Here is a 16,336-nt window from a genome sequence, read left to right on the forward strand (position 1 = left end):
TACAAAATTACTCAGACAATTACTGGTGTAAACATTTGAAATTTGACATCAAGGGTATTCAGAGATAGGGCAAGCTTTTTAATCGGTTTGGGTCGATAATCTGAGTTACCCATATATAACTATATGTATGTATGTTTGCATGTCTGCCTAAAACTTTCGACAGAGGCGACGAATTTTCACAAGATCAGTATCGTTTTAAAGCTCGACCCTTCAGACGACAAATATCGAAAAATTGGCTAAAAACATTAATTTATTCACCCTTAACTGAGCACTTTTCTGCAGGTAGGGGTCGCTTTTTTTCACCGATATTTTTGAAAGTAATCATCTCCTTTCGATTGTATAGCCTTAATTTAAACCTACATCACTTCCGGTTTGGCGGTGGTCGTAACAGCAAAGACGTCAGGTTTTTCCCCGTTCTTTTCCTCCTTCGCGGTATGGGTTTGAGCCTGCCATCCTACTACCACTTGTTTTTATTTTTGCTCAACACACACATCCAAACACCCGAGCATCGCTGGGCACTTATGCTAGTATATATATACCAGCAAACAGTTAATAAAACATGTTAAAAAACACTTTGAAATGAGTTAAAAACATATTTAATCTGCAAAGGAAACACTAGATAAGTTGATAGTCCTTAATCCGCGGAGTTTCGAAGAAATACTTTCCTTCTCATCAGAGGGTAGGAATTAACAAAATGCGGGATCGGATTTTTCATGCAAAAGTATTTGATGAATCAACAAGTAAGTCAAAGATCTTACTTGATAACAAAAAAGTGAAGCAGAGGGGAATGTGGTGAAGAAAAAGGTGATTACACGTAAATGGATAGTCTGGTAGAAGATAAATAATCCAGTGACGGTAAAATCCAAATATATAACTTCCAGAAAGTTAATTGAATTTCCATTTGCACAAATAAAATTCAAGGAAATCCCGTAATATAAATATAAATATAAATATTAATTCTTTAATATTTATAATATACTTTAATTTTACCATCTTGGATCATTTTGGTAAATTTAATTGTAATTTTTATTTTATATATATATATATATATATATATATATATATATATATATATATATATATATATATATATAGTTGAACGTCAAACACCGACATTATTTTTGCACCAACCTAATACTTTTGACGACTGTAGCTGTATGTTAAGTTTTGACTGGAATTATAGAGTAATGTTTCTTGAACACTATCAATATTATTTTCTCTGAACTTTACTATCTGATGGAGAATGCACTCTCATATTTCCGGAAGTTATAAAAGCCGTACTCTGTCTATAGTTGTTGTCTCTCTATATCGGGTCTGGCGTGAGCCTATTATATAGTGTAATGTTTAGTAAATATTAGTTAAGATTACAACCCAATGTTCCTTTTAAGTCGCGATAATGTTACTGTGACTACACTGGGTTAAAAGATCCACAGAATTTTACTACGTTGGAGACTTGGCTAATTATATTTGTCTACTGGTCGGCTGGTTCGTTTTTGTATGCCTGACTTAGATTATGTTGGTATGCAACCGATTTTTGTATATTTTGACGTGATAATGGGGTGGTGCGATATCGTGTAACTGTGATGTAATCTTAATAGGACGATCTCTCTATTTGGCTCTCTCTATACCTATCTCTATATATCTATCAATCTATCTATCTATCTATCTATATCTCTCTATCTATATCTATCTTTCTATCTAACTGTCACTGTAACGAAGGGTCAAAATCTAGTAAGTGTCTTGATACTTCATTTAATATTTTCTGGCTTCCGTTAGTGCAAGAAAAATTCTTCTAGAATAGACCTTTTTAATTTTATCCTAATCCAGCTTTCCTGGTTTTTTTTTTGTTTCTTTTGTTTATTTGTTTTTTTGTTGTTGTTTTTTAGATCGTTATATATTCTCTCAATAAAACCGATTATATCGTTAACAGTGTGTTCGCTGGAAGTCAAGAGAAATAAGGACTTTGGGGTGTGTAGATAGGAACCGCAGGAGAATTTCTGGTGGGGGTTTGTTTACTTTGAAAACAAAGGAATAGACAATTAATACCACGATGTTGCATAATGTTTACATTTTACAGAAGAGACGTTGCGAGCCTCTGCATTACCGATATTTTCCTGGCAAGTGCTCGTCTGAGTTTCAATCTATCCTACCTCCCTGCGAAATTTTCACAAAAGCACTAGTCTAGCTACAACCATTATCAACAATTTTCCTCACTCTCTAACTGTGCCATAATCTGACTACAACATGGTCGTCTTTAAGTCCAATGTAAACAAGTTTTTGTCAAGCCGCCTTTTGAATAGCCGGATTCTACCCTATTTCCACCAGTAGCGATCACTACGCTGTTGCCTCAGTGACCACCGTACACTCATTAACTCTTATCTTCAACTGACCTTAGGGTCTTGATAATTAGTATGAAGCAGCAGGATCAATATATACGAGGGGCGTTCAATAAGTAATGTCCCTGACCCACTTCCAGTTGTCTGATCTAGCTGAAAGTTTGCATGTGCAATGATTTATATCTCTACGGGTTATGTGGCAAATTACAGCTCTGAACTAATTGTGGTTTCTGTTTTACAGGTGTTTGAACTGAGTCAGGTGTGAAGAGGAGCCTGTTAAATGTTGAGCAGTGATCCGGTTTTTGTATTTGAAAGGGCACACACCGCAGGAGACTTTTGATGAAATGAAAGAAACTTATGGTGATAATGCCCTATCACATGACCTTGTAAAACGCTGGTATCGTGAATTCAAACAGTCTATGGAAAGAGCTTCCAGACCTGGTCCCCCCTTTCTGTCATTGATGGGGCATCTGCCCGTCAAGTTGAGGCAGCCATTTTGGAAGATCGGCGCATTACTATTCGCCAAACAGCCCAAGATGTCAAGATTAGTACAGGGTCTGTGGAAACTATCATTCATGACCATTTGCATATGCATAAGGTGTCTTCCTGATGGATTCCCAGGTTATTCACACCATTCCAGAAGCGAGAACGCGTCGAGTGCTCGAGGATGAATTTGGAGATGTGCCAAGAAGATGGGTCAAAATTTTTCAAAAGACCGATTACACAGGATGAAATCTGGGTCCATCACTATGATCCAGAGACCAAAGCCCAGTCAATGCAGTGGAAGTACTTGGACTCACCACCTCCAAAGAAGGCAAGGGTGCAACCCTCCGCTGGCAAGGTCATGCTCACAGTCTTCTGGGACTAGGACGGAAGAGTGATGACAGAATCCTGGCAAAGGGTACCACAATTACAGGATCCTATTATGCTTCACTTTTTAGGAAATTAAGGGAAGCTATCAAAATCAAGAGACGGGGCAAGATCAGCAAAAGGTACCCTCCTCCTGCAGGACAACACCCCGCTCCACAACTCGCATGTCGCCAGATCAGAAGCACTGGCGTGTGGTTATGAAATCCTTCTCCATCCTCCATCCTCTCCTGGCATGCACCCTCTTACTTTCACCTCTTTCCAGCCATGAAATTGTTTTTGAAAGGAAAGCGTTTCCCAGATGATGCAGCCTTGATTTCTGAAGTCGCGTCCTGGAGGACAACCTGGGATATTTTACAAAAACGGTCTCCAGAGCTGCATCAAACGATGGTAGAAATGCATAACTCTGTGTGGTTCCTCTGTAGAGAAGGACTAATAACTGTACCAAGTTTCGTTGCTCTACTACAATGGGCAGTGGGTCAGGGCATTACTTATTGCACGCCCCTCTTACTTGCGCCTTAAGATTGTTTTATATCTTTGGTTTATAAGATCATTGTTGATTAGTTGTGGGAGTCAACTTATTTTCTAACTTGCCCACTCAGAGATCAGCTCGCAGGCGAACTGACCACGTGACGAAGTTAATAACAAAGTTTAAACCCAGGGCAAATCTTTCTTTCTCCTTTTCATTCTTTGCCAGAACGCAGTACTGACAATTACACGTGGATCTGACCCAACTTCCAAGCTGAGCTTTTAGGGTAACACAGAATATGAGGGGAAAAATGTTTTAACATGGCCATATCCGTAACGGTACACACATGAAGTAGTCATTTGTCTACATCTGTATACATAAACTCTTTTTATAACTAATTTTTCAATTATTTTACACGCATATCAACAAAGATAATCAATACACTTGCTATAAATGTCAGAATGAGACTATCTTACTATTCTACTAAACGAGACTTTCTTGTAAAAATATTCATAAAACTTTAGATGGAATCCACATAACACTTGTGTGTAAACCAATATCTATTTATCTATTTATCTATTTATCTATCTATCTATCTATCTATCTATCTCTCTCTTTCTATATATATATATATATATATATATATATATATATATATATATATATGTGTGTGTGTGTGTGTGTGTGTGTGTATTATTATTATTATTATTATTATATATAACATCACATTTGTGTGTTTATGTATGAGTTCCTTCCTTATATGTTCCGAAACGGCTGAGTCTATCTTTTGCAAATTTCACGCAAAGGTAACTTATATATCTGGCATTGTTCTTAGATATGTTTTGTTTTCATTCAATTACTATCGAAAATCGAAAAAAATCCGATCCTAAAAATAGTTTTATGCTTATAGATAAAAAGAATAATTTTTACAGGAGAATTTTTATACGTTACACCGGCAAGGGAGATAATAAATTCTTGGCAAATCATATGTTATTACAACAAAAAAAAAACAATTAATTATTGCCATCTGGATATATAGCTCAAATGTAGACCATTGGACTACAGATAAAATGATTCCTTGTTGAAACCCGGATGTACCTCCCCATTTTATTTTTTATTTATAAATGAGTTCATATGACGATAAAAGAAACGGTACCATTTAAAACGGCTTTAATCATTTCTTCGTTTGCACATTTAAAACTAAACATTAATCAGAAGTAACATTTTCAAAGCATTCATCGTCAAGCCCAAATATCAGCTGACTTGATATTGTAAACAAAGACAGGCGGAATTATATGAACCATATCATTATTTTTTATTTTTTTAAATTTTTTGTGCGAATTAGTCTACAGAGCAAGTTATTCCTTGCAATGTATAATATCCAATAGAGGATTGATTCTATAATAATACATATGCACTCTGCATGAATTAAAATATCATGTTTAAGCGTATATATATATATATATATATATATATATATATATATATATATATATATATATATATATATATATATATATATATATACTGTTAAAATGTTTTAAAATGTTTTGGACTCCTAATGAGGTATGCGACTAATTATTTCGACGATCGTTTGTAAAACCACAAGTTATAATAACCAAGTTACTATAAAAATTGTCGAATTATTGATTAAATCGGTTCACCGTCGTCTCTGTCACGAACCTGCATTTGATTCTTCACTGCCATCTTTGTTACTAGGCATTACTTAACACTCAAGATAGGGACTGCACTGCTTCTTCACCGCCATCTTTGGTCAACATAATGTCTCGATACTTAACAGGTTATGCGCCCAGCCATCGTCTTTTTATTGACGGTTTGGAACCTAAATTCGAATTGTGGCAGGTAAAATTTCTGGGGTATGTAAGGATTCGAAAACTACACAAAGTTATACAATCTCCAACAGAGAATCTTAACGACTCTGAATTTCTCGAAAAGAATGCGACTGTTTTTGCAGAACTGATTCAATACTTAGACGATAGAAGTCTGTCTCTGATTAGAAGAGATTCCTTGGATGATGGACGGGAAGCATTGAACATATTAAGAGAGAATTATTTATAAAAAGGGAAACCGAAAATTATATCACTATATACAGAACTAACGTCTCTAAAACGTAACGAGAATGAAAGTATTAACAACTACGTTAAAAGGGCAGAAATAACACAAATGCCTTAAAAATATCAGGTGAAATAATAAGCTATAGCCTGTTAATATACATGATCTTCAAGGGGCTCCAGCCGATTTTAAACCATTTACAACTGTTATAACTCAGAAAGACAAACCCATGAATTTCAGTGAATTTAAAGTCGCATTGCGCCGTTACGGAGAGACAAATTTGATGCTCGTAGACAATAATAATTCCAGCAATACCATGAAGTTCAAAAATGCTTCCCGAAAACAGACACCACCAAATTACGCATTTCACCGCGATGCTTTCCCCAAAAGTAATTTTTGCAAGAAAAAGAATAAGATTATCTGCTATAATTGTGGACGACCCAACCACAAAAGTTTCCAATGTCGATATAAAAGCTCAAAAATGGACTCCATAAAAAACGTTGAGAACTTTGATGAAGAACATATATTTCTATTCACATGTAACTTTGACAATACCACAAACGGTAAAAATATCCTTGTAGACTGTGGTGCTACAGCACACGTTATCACCAAGGAATCTGATTTTATTATTTTTTATTCAAACTTTAATCCACAAAGTCATTTTGTCGAACTTGCCGACGGTAGTCAAATAAATGATATAGTCTTGAAAAGTGACGATGCTTAAATATCACTAAACAATAATAAAGGTGAAATTTGTAACTGTATTCTAAAAATGCTCTTTTCATTTAAGCAAGCATATTTTCCGTGCAGGCTGCAATTAAACAATGCGCGAATATAAAGTTTAGCCAAAACAAGTCAAAATTCATATACCCCGATGGATCTGTATTTGACATTTAAGGAAATGGCCGATTATATTATTTAAAAAGTATGGTCTCCTTAAAAACTGCCTGTCATTACTTGGAAACATGGCATAAAATTCTAGGACACTGCAATACAGCTGATATTAAAAAATTACTAAATGTAGTCGAAGGCATGAAAATAATACCTTCAGACGATCTCCCAAATATATATATATATATATATATATATATATATATATATATAATTCGAACATAAACTCTGAACTTTATTCATTTATATCGGTTTCGAATATTGAACATAAAAATACATCGCATCGCATGCTATTAAAAGCAAAAATATAAAATAAAAAGAAACTAAGGCGTTTAATGGTTATTTGTGGAATTTTTAAGATGTTTTGTAGAAGAATCTCGATATCGAAATAGAATTAAGAAGTTTTATCAAAGTTTCGTTTGCTTTCTTTCCTTTCCAGCGGATCTGCCACTGCAATAAAATTCCTGTCTATGCGTGAAATGTCTAATTCCGCATTTCAGAAAGTTCGATTTGTCGCACGTTTTTACAGACACCGAAAGCATCCTTCTAGCATGACATGCCTCGTCCTATAGATGCCAATTAACAATTGATATGTCAGTTATTTCATTGCATTTTGAATTTACATTGGAATGGATTTCAATAAAATATACTTGCTAATACTTCATATTAGGTTTCAAATTAACATCACCATTTTAACACCACTCATCCATATATATATATATATATATATATATATATATATATATATATATATATATATAGTGTCTTACTTAAGGGGCGGTTCATACGGAACTTGTTTATGACTTGAAGACATCCAAGTTGTAGTCAGGTGGAAAACAAGCAAACGGAGGAGAGTTCCACAGGCGGGCCCTTCTAAGAAAGAAGCTTCGTTTATGGAATCTCCGTTTTGATTTAGGAACAGATAAAGAGTGGGGAAAATTATTGACAGTGGTTTCAGCTAGACGGGTGTTTTTCGTGAAAGATTGGCGAGGGGGGACCAGAGATTGGAGCTCAGATGAGCACTTCCCATGAAAAAAACGATAACACAACGATAAGCTCGCAACGTCCCTTTCTGTGGGATAGAAGTTGAAGGGAAGAGAAAGGGCATCCCCTACTAGGCTACGAAGTCTATTTTTTACTCTGTCAAATGCAGGATAGGCTGTTTTAGCAGCTCCTGGTCAGATATGGCAGCAGTACTCCATCCTTGGACGTACTTGGCTTTTATATAGATAGAGAATTGCATCAGTAGTGAAATATCTACTGGAACGGTAGAAGGATCCTTCCATTTTTCCAGCGACCTTGGCAATAGATTTGATGTACGTGTTCCATTTCAAATCAGGAGTAAACGCCAATCCCAGTAACTTTTCAAAACATGAAGCCTCCTCAAGACGAAAGCCATCCATTTCAATTGATGCCAGATGGGGATCAGAGCGTTGATGATGTAAAGCTAGAATCTTGGTTTTAGATGCATTAAAAGTAACCAGGCACCTCTTTCCCCACTGTACCACGCGCTCAAGATCAGAGGAGAGAGAATCAGAGAGAACTTTGTCATTTACGGCCTTCAATGTGTTGCCATAAATGATCGTGTCATCAGCATAGATGTCAACAAATGATTTAAGTATGTGTTTTGGGAGATCATTGATGTAGATCAGGAAGAGAGTTGGGCCCAGGATGGACCCTAAAGGGGCACCAGCATAAATACTGTGGGCTTCTGATGTCTGCTCATCAACCACTACTCTTATGAGCCTATTAGAGAGAAATGATTTAATAATTGAGAAAACATTTCCAGTTATACCGTAGCTGGAGATCTTGTGAAGTAGGCTTTTATGCCATACCTTATCAAAGGCCTTTGATATGTTAAGAGCAATTGCTCTAGAAAGGAAACCTTTGTCGGGAGATTCACTAATCCTATGAGATAAAACCGTTAGCACATCTCTGCTGTAGATCGAGCAGAGAGGAAACCATATTGCATGTCACTAACAAGGTTATTTCTGCTGAGGTGTTTTACTACTTCCATATTTAATATGGATTCCAGCAACTTACTCATGACACACAGGAGACTTATTGGTCTGTACTGAGAGGGAGATGACCTGTCGCCTGAATTCTTAAATACAGGGTATACTGATGAGGTTTTCCAGGGTGTTGGGAAGGAATTCTTTTTAAGACAACGCTTAAACAGTTTTGTAAGTATGAAGGCAAGTTTTGGTTGAAACTTTTTCAACATTATAATTTGAATGTCGTCAGGGCCAGTTGCTTTACTGGAATCAAGGTTCTTGATTAGCTTGGCGACATAATGCACAGATATTTATGTGTTGCATAGCGGGTTGTCTGTTATAGGAGGACATTCGAGGAGTTGATGGCCTTGGACGCATAGGGTAGAATTAGCTGCAAAGTTCTTGGCAAATAATTTGGCTTTGTCTGGTGGTTTCGAGATTACCTCATGTCCATTGATGATGGTTGGGATAGAACGCACGCTTCCGTTCAGGATCCTGTTTGCTATTTGCCAAAACTGGTGGGAGCCAAGCCGCTGCTCAGCTACTTTGGATTTAACGGACTGAGTATATAGCCCTGTTGCATTTTTATTACTCTTTTACAGTGGTTGCTGGCAGTCCTGAAAGGAGCTGTAGTCTAAGTACATCGATTGCTTTGGTAAATTTTGTCTCAGTACATCTATTACGTTGGTAGATTACACAAAAACTGTCGTTTTCATTTTATTAATATATATATACACACACAAAAACTTTACAGTACTTAGGGAGGGCGGCGTTACCATTCGTATAAGTTCATTTAGGCATAATCATCTTTATATACATTTTTCTTTTCACAGGAAATGTTCACTGTGCTAGTTGTATTAATTTATTGACGATATGTCAACTACTGCTTTATCTACACTCACACAGAAAATATTGACCCTTTGTTAAGCGCAATTTCTTTTTGTTTTTCGCAGAACTTGGAGGAGCATTCCAAAGAAAGGTCTTTTCTATAGCGATTAGGATTAGCAAGCATTAATTAAAAGCAAGTACATGGAAATATTTCACAGTCGTTTTTACTCACAGAAACAGACTGAAGCATCGAAAGGTAAGGACAATTCTGTATTCTTTTCCCCAATCGCAACTATCTATGCTGCTTATTAATTTCGTTTTAGCGACACAAAAAATGATTATTAACACATACGAATGAAGAGTTACTTAGAGGATAATCATAATTCATGAAATTCCTTGGATTTAATGCTCGGTATTATCCTATCTAAAACATTTTAACTGATTATACTAGGAGAGATAAATCTGATATTAGAATTATTGCTGGAATCTGTTATACGATCCTTCAGCGTAAACCTGTGATTTCAGAAATCAATTTCAGAAAATATCAGGAATGCTGCAATTGGTATTCGGCAGGTAACAATGTAAATAACAACTAGGTACTTTGAATTTAACATATTATTGTTTACTCATATACGTTAAATGTTAACATTCATGCTTTTATATTGATTGAACTGGTAATTTTCCTTAGCACACACACACACACACACACACACACACACACACACATATATATATATATATATATATATATATATATATTAGAATATTGTCCAGATTGTTTCAAGGAACTTAGGTTTCCTGCCGGATTATTGAAAAACTAATATACATAAATGATTCCTGTTTTTGTTTTTCTATTTTTGAATTTTTTCCCCATTTTCTAGTGGAAACTGAACTCTTTTATACATTTTGTTGTTTGTTTTTTTTCTGTACTTTCATGTTTTTTTTTTCTAAAAAATATCCGATTGTCTAAAAATAATCCAAATGACAACGACTATTGATCAGAATATAACAAATGAAGGTTCGTTGGAAAGGTAATGACCTGAATTGTGTAGTGACTTATGTGACATTTGCCCGTAAGGTCGCACAATAAGGCGCCATTTATCATACAGACCCTATTTTGGCACTTTTTTACAGCTATGATATGTTTCGGTAAACGCGCAGTACCTTTCTACCCCCAAACCTCCTTTAAAATTACCACTATTATAGGTTTTCGAGGATGCTGAAAATGAAAATGAATATTAAAATTCCAGGAAACGAGTAGTTTCCAAAATATGAAAAAATTATAGTTTAAAAAAATGAAAGATCACTTTTCCATATTAATTTTACATAAAACGAACACCCACTTTATAGCCACTTTTTATTTAGGAGGGGCTCTCTTATTTTTTTAAGGATGGTGTTTATTTGGTCATTGTCGTCTGGTAGACCGACAAAAAAAAATACCTTAAAAACTTGTTTTCAATAGGTTTTCGGATGTGCTGAAAACGAATATCACATTTAAACTTTCTGTAAATAAGTATTTTTTCGGGTATAAAGCAAAAATATGCGCGCTTTGAGTTTACCACATTAGTCAACGCTTAAAACATGAAGCATTACATTGCTTAAAACCTGGAAAAATATTATTTGCGATATTTACCAATGTTTCAATCGTAGTCATTTTGGTTTTCTAGTTTTACATATGAATTACAAAATATCTGATAGTTCCCCTAAACCTCTGGCCTTGATCGAGAGGAGTCTAAAACGTGCAACTATGGTTTCAAATGATCTGATATAACAGCCAGGGGAGACTTGATTCCAAATATTTCTCATGTATTATGTCTCCCCTCTTTGGTTTTCATACATAAAGTAAATTTCACAATGTATAAGGATTATTTGATACTGGATATATTCATAATCGTGTTCTATTTCCAAAAGAGGTGAGATATAACATATGATAAATATTTGGAATCAAGTCTCCCTTTGCTGTTATTTTAGAACATTTAAAACCATAGCAGAAAATTTTAGTCTCTCCTCCATCTAATCCAAAGGTTTTGAGTATATATATATATATATATATATATATATATATATATATATATATATATATATATATATAGTAAGTTAGAAAAATATATGTGGCAATTAAGCTACACAGAATATTCCGCGTTTCATCCACACTGGGATTTGTCAAGCTTATGCGAAGAGTCGTTATAGTCTCGCGTTTTTATATACGCATATTCTATTAAATTTTTAGTTAGCCAATCAGTTTCCTAAGTTCCACCGCTACTTTCCTAATCAGCCAATGGACAGGCACTTACAGAACAAAGGAAACTAGGAAGCTGATCGGCTTGCTAAAATACAATAGAATATGCGTATATAAAAACGCGAAATTACAACAACTCTTCGCATAAGTCTGTGGATGAAACGCGGAATATTCTGTGTAGCTTAATTTCCATATATATTTACTTACCTAGCTCTACCTATGTATTGAGTACTGTTGAAGTAAATACTTAGTTTACGCATAAATTATACTTTCGTATATCAATTTATGTGATTAAATGAAGTAGTCATGGATATATATATATATATATATATATATATATATATATATATATATATATATATATTGTTACGATCACACTCCACGTTTGGATTATGTAAAGCGCTCATGCAACAACATAAAATAAAATGAAGAAAAAGAGGGGAAAATGTCATCTGGGTTCAATATACTTTGGCGAACAAATGGAGATGGAAAAGATTCTTTTAAACCCCGGAAAATATAGTACAGACGAATGAACAACATATGAAAGTAACAAAACGCAAACACAATGTTTAATTTTAAATTAAATTTATTACAAAAATTGAGGGGAGGAAGAAAGGAAGGTGAGATTAAAAAAAGAAAAAAAAATCATGAAGATGGGAATGTCTTACACTAATGTCTAAAACTGCCGACGAAAAATATATCAATAAATATAAACTTCAAAATAAAAGGTAACAAAGCGAACGAAAATTAGAGAAAGCAAGAGGCGGTCAAATTTAAAATTAATTCCTTGTCGTTTGTGTCAGTTTTTTATCCGTTTATATGCATACAGTTTCTGTTAATTTCGGTCATTTTTGAGGGGGGTTCAACTGTTCATGTCTCTTGGTATTTCTGTATTCAATTTATTTGCAATTTCTTTATTTTAGCTCTCCGTTCTGTTTGCCTTTATTTTAGCTCTCCGTTTTGTTTGCCTTGTCCCATCGTGGCCACAAGCATGTCCGCAACTCTAGGCACATGTCGCCATCATCTCCTTCGACGGCTTTCGCTTTTCAAATCCATCAGTAAAAATATCGTTTGATGACAGAGGTCGTCTCAACAATGCAATCTCATGCAGAAACCAGTTTGAACACTGACATTTTTGCAAGTCCTGTTCTTCCTTTGGTTATTTTGTTAATCTATTTTCTTCTTTCCATTGTTTCGTATAGTTTTTCTATCGAGCATCATGTCCACCGCCTCTTTTTCTTTTTCGCTATTCGGATGGGATTCCTTCGCCATCCATTAGACATGCAGTCTGCCGAGAAGTGTCCAATAAAAAAAAAATGTATTTCATTTTTGTCCTTCCTCTCTTTCTCTCCTTTCACATTTTTCACCAATATTTTGCTTGCCTCTCTTTTTTTTCTTTGTCCATTTTTAGCGGTAGTTGGCACGAAACCAAAAGGGGTTGGGTGGTACGTGACTGCGTCAAATTGCTGACTTGGGGAGTGGAGGGGGTGTTCATATCTGTTGAGCCTTTTCTTTGACTCTCTCATCCTCTATCCTTCTCCCTGCGCTCTCTCTCTCTCTCTCTCTCTCTTTCTCTCGTTACACTTTTGACAACTTTTTCTCTGATCCTTTTTTGCCTCGGCGATAGTTAAAACAAAAAGCAAAATATATTTTCCGTCAGCTAAAAATTGGAAATTTAAAATTGTCTCTTTAGAGCATATAATCGAACGCGGTGATTATGTAACAATATATGCATATATCTTAATAGTAACGCTATCCTTATTTAATGATTATTTTATATCTATTTCCCCCGCTCTCTCTCTCTCTCTCTCTCTCTCTCTCTCTCTCTCTCTCTGCCTTCCGATCTTACATTTTTCTACTCTCTACACGCCAACCTCCTACTTTTACACATATATTACTTAAATATTCCTGTTATACAGACGTTTCTTCAGTTTACTTATGCATGAAGAATATCCCATTCCTTCCGCCTCGTCTGCGTACATTCAACCTACTTTTACAAGCTCTCCTTCCCCGCTCATTCGCACTTTAGTCTTTCTTCTATCTGTTGTACATCTAAATGTTCCATGTTTCATTTCTAGCATGTCTCTTTCATCCATCCATCCAGTGCGGCCGTAGCCGAGATTCAACTCATTACACGAGTTTGTAGAGTAATTCGAATCTTGTTGGTAGCTGAATACTTGATGCTTCGCCAGGGCTATCAAGGGTATTTTTTATCTTGACGCTTTCACTAGATGGGGTGCCTACCACAGCTTAAGAGAGTACCATCTACCCTCAAGAGTAGGATAGACCGCGCCAGTTTTTAAACCTGATATTTTACCTCGCGGTACATACAGCGCCTCGCCTTCCCAAATGGTTACCCATCTGGTACTGGTCAGGCTGAACGTTGCTTTTGAATTTACTTTGTTTCTATTTGGATGATCTTTGTTTTATCTTTTATTTCTCTCTTATGCATATACTCATATAATATCAGAAAGTGACATTATATATTGTAAATAGATTTGTAGTAAAAACTATATTAACTATAGCAGCGCTCATCGCGTAAGTAGCACGCATACACATCATTACACGAAACGAACGCATATATACTCATAAACATCCCTACAAAATCACAATCGCTAAAATAGTTGTAACCGCGCAAACGTATGTATACACTTATAATCATAGCAACAAAATACACTCAAACATGTTCAGCCATCCTACACAATACAAGACACTTACTCTCACAGGCATACATACAAAAATATCAAAAATCATTTTCTTTTTTTTTTTTTTTAATATTTCTATAATTGATATGCCGGAATCTATAATTATAGTAAAAGTCACTTAATCAACGTGTTTTTCTACGATTTTATAAAAGTCATTGTGTGTGTATGTGTATATGTGTGTGTGATTTCCTTCCTCATAGGTTCCGAAACGGCTGGACGTATCTTTTTCAAATTTCACACAATTATGATTATGCTGTATAATGCTGTATTACTCGGTTAATGATTTGCAAATTATGGTTAATAAAGAACAATGAAAATGGATTAAAAAAAATAATAACACAATTCAGTTACAATAAATAACGAACATTTTAACATTGATTTCACGCGATTAAAAAATATGTGGAAAATGTCTTTATGAAAACAAACGTTGATTAACTCAGCTTTTGTATAATAATTGGTAGCAGGATTCCTGGAAATTCCATAGAATGAAAATTATATCAAATCAACAAATATGTTTTTTATAAAGCTCATATTTTTTCTGGATATGACAAAGAAAATTAGGTTTTTAAACAGAACAATCAATAACATGCAGCAAATATGAGTTTATTAACATTTCTACATAAAATGATGTCCATTGTATTTTAAATATAGAACGGATCCAAATGTAATGCATTAATAAGTATTAATAAATACTCAGAAAGTAATAGTGTGCTACATAGTTAAATACAAACAATAAAATAACATTGTAAGAGACCACCTTTAATTAACTCCTCCAGACCAACATCTCTTGGCAAACAATGCTTTCTTTGCGCTGTTTCTTTTGAATGTTCTATTTTTTACGTAACGTTTCGCTGATTTTTTTTTTGGGGGGGGTGAAAACCCGCTGTACGTCAAGATTATTACGAGTTCCTTTCTTATACAATTGCAACAATTATCTTATATTTTTATAAGGATATCCAAAAACGAGGCTACTTCAAAGGGAGATCACGCTAATATTTTTGATCGGGGTTGCTAAATTGTCCTTTTTATAGCCAAATTTCGCGAATTTGGCCTTTTTCGAAACAGTTTGGCCTTTAAAAAATGCATTGGTCTATTGCAAAGCACAGACTAAATACAGAAGGAACAAGCAAAATATTATATAGATGGATAGATAGCTAGTCCTAAAATGGAGAGTTGCTGCTCAATGCATCCTGTCATTCCTTGACGGAATACAAAAACGACTCTAGTGAGCAACCTCCTCTTACCTTCCCTTCCACGTATTTCTCACAAAAGAGACGTTTCTAGAGTTTCTCTACTATAACGTCATTTTTATGTTAGGTACCTAACTTCTATCTATCGTCTACTGTAAAATATTCAAGACAAAAATCGTTTAGCTACAAATCTCATTAATTTTTCTTGCTCACTCACCGAGTCTAAAACCAAACGAAACTTCCATGAGAAAAGTTTCTTTCCAAGATCTGCCCGTCTGTGGAACAAAATACCGCAGGGATTCTTCCCAATCGACTAGAGGAGTTCAAGTTCAACGTGAACACAATTTTTAGCTGTCTAATAATATTATTTCTGCCAGACTTAGACCGAGTGGAATTTGGGCCTTGATAAGTAATGAATATTAATTAAGAAAAATAGATTAAATGAATGAAAGGCTGTTTTTTCAGACAGAAAGGGAGATAATTCACTTTTTTTAGATGTAAAATTTCATTATTTGGGCGTAGCATTCAATCTTTTCGAATTGCGTCCAATCATTCTGGTGCTAATGTTTTAACTCATCAAAAAACATCAAGATAAACACAGAGGAATACTTTGAATGGCTGAATAATTAACGATACTATCGCACAGCAAAAAAAAAAAAAAAATACCAAGAAGATTTTTTCTAAAGTGTTTTTGAAGATTGCCGAAGCTTTAATAGAATTTGGATTATTTCGTTACTGGATAAG

The 16,336-nt window shown here is 34.9% G+C and overlaps 1 protein-coding gene across 1 annotated transcript in view; it reads left to right on the forward strand.

The window, feature by feature from the left end:
- The window catches only part of LOC145268037 (uncharacterized), an 844,587-nt gene that overhangs the window by 270,186 nt on the left and 558,065 nt on the right, over positions 1-16,336 (forward strand). The window contains exon 2 of the mRNA XM_080123346.1: positions 9,584-9,714. The gene's annotated coding sequence lies outside the window, so the exon portion shown is untranslated. The remainder of the gene's footprint in view (positions 1-9,583; positions 9,715-16,336) is intronic.

Source organism: Euprymna scolopes, chromosome 4, assembly GCF_053919585.1.
Source record: "Euprymna scolopes isolate OS-2025 chromosome 4, ASM5391958v1, whole genome shotgun sequence".
Taxonomy (NCBI): Eukaryota; Metazoa; Mollusca; class Cephalopoda; order Sepiida; family Sepiolidae; genus Euprymna; species Euprymna scolopes.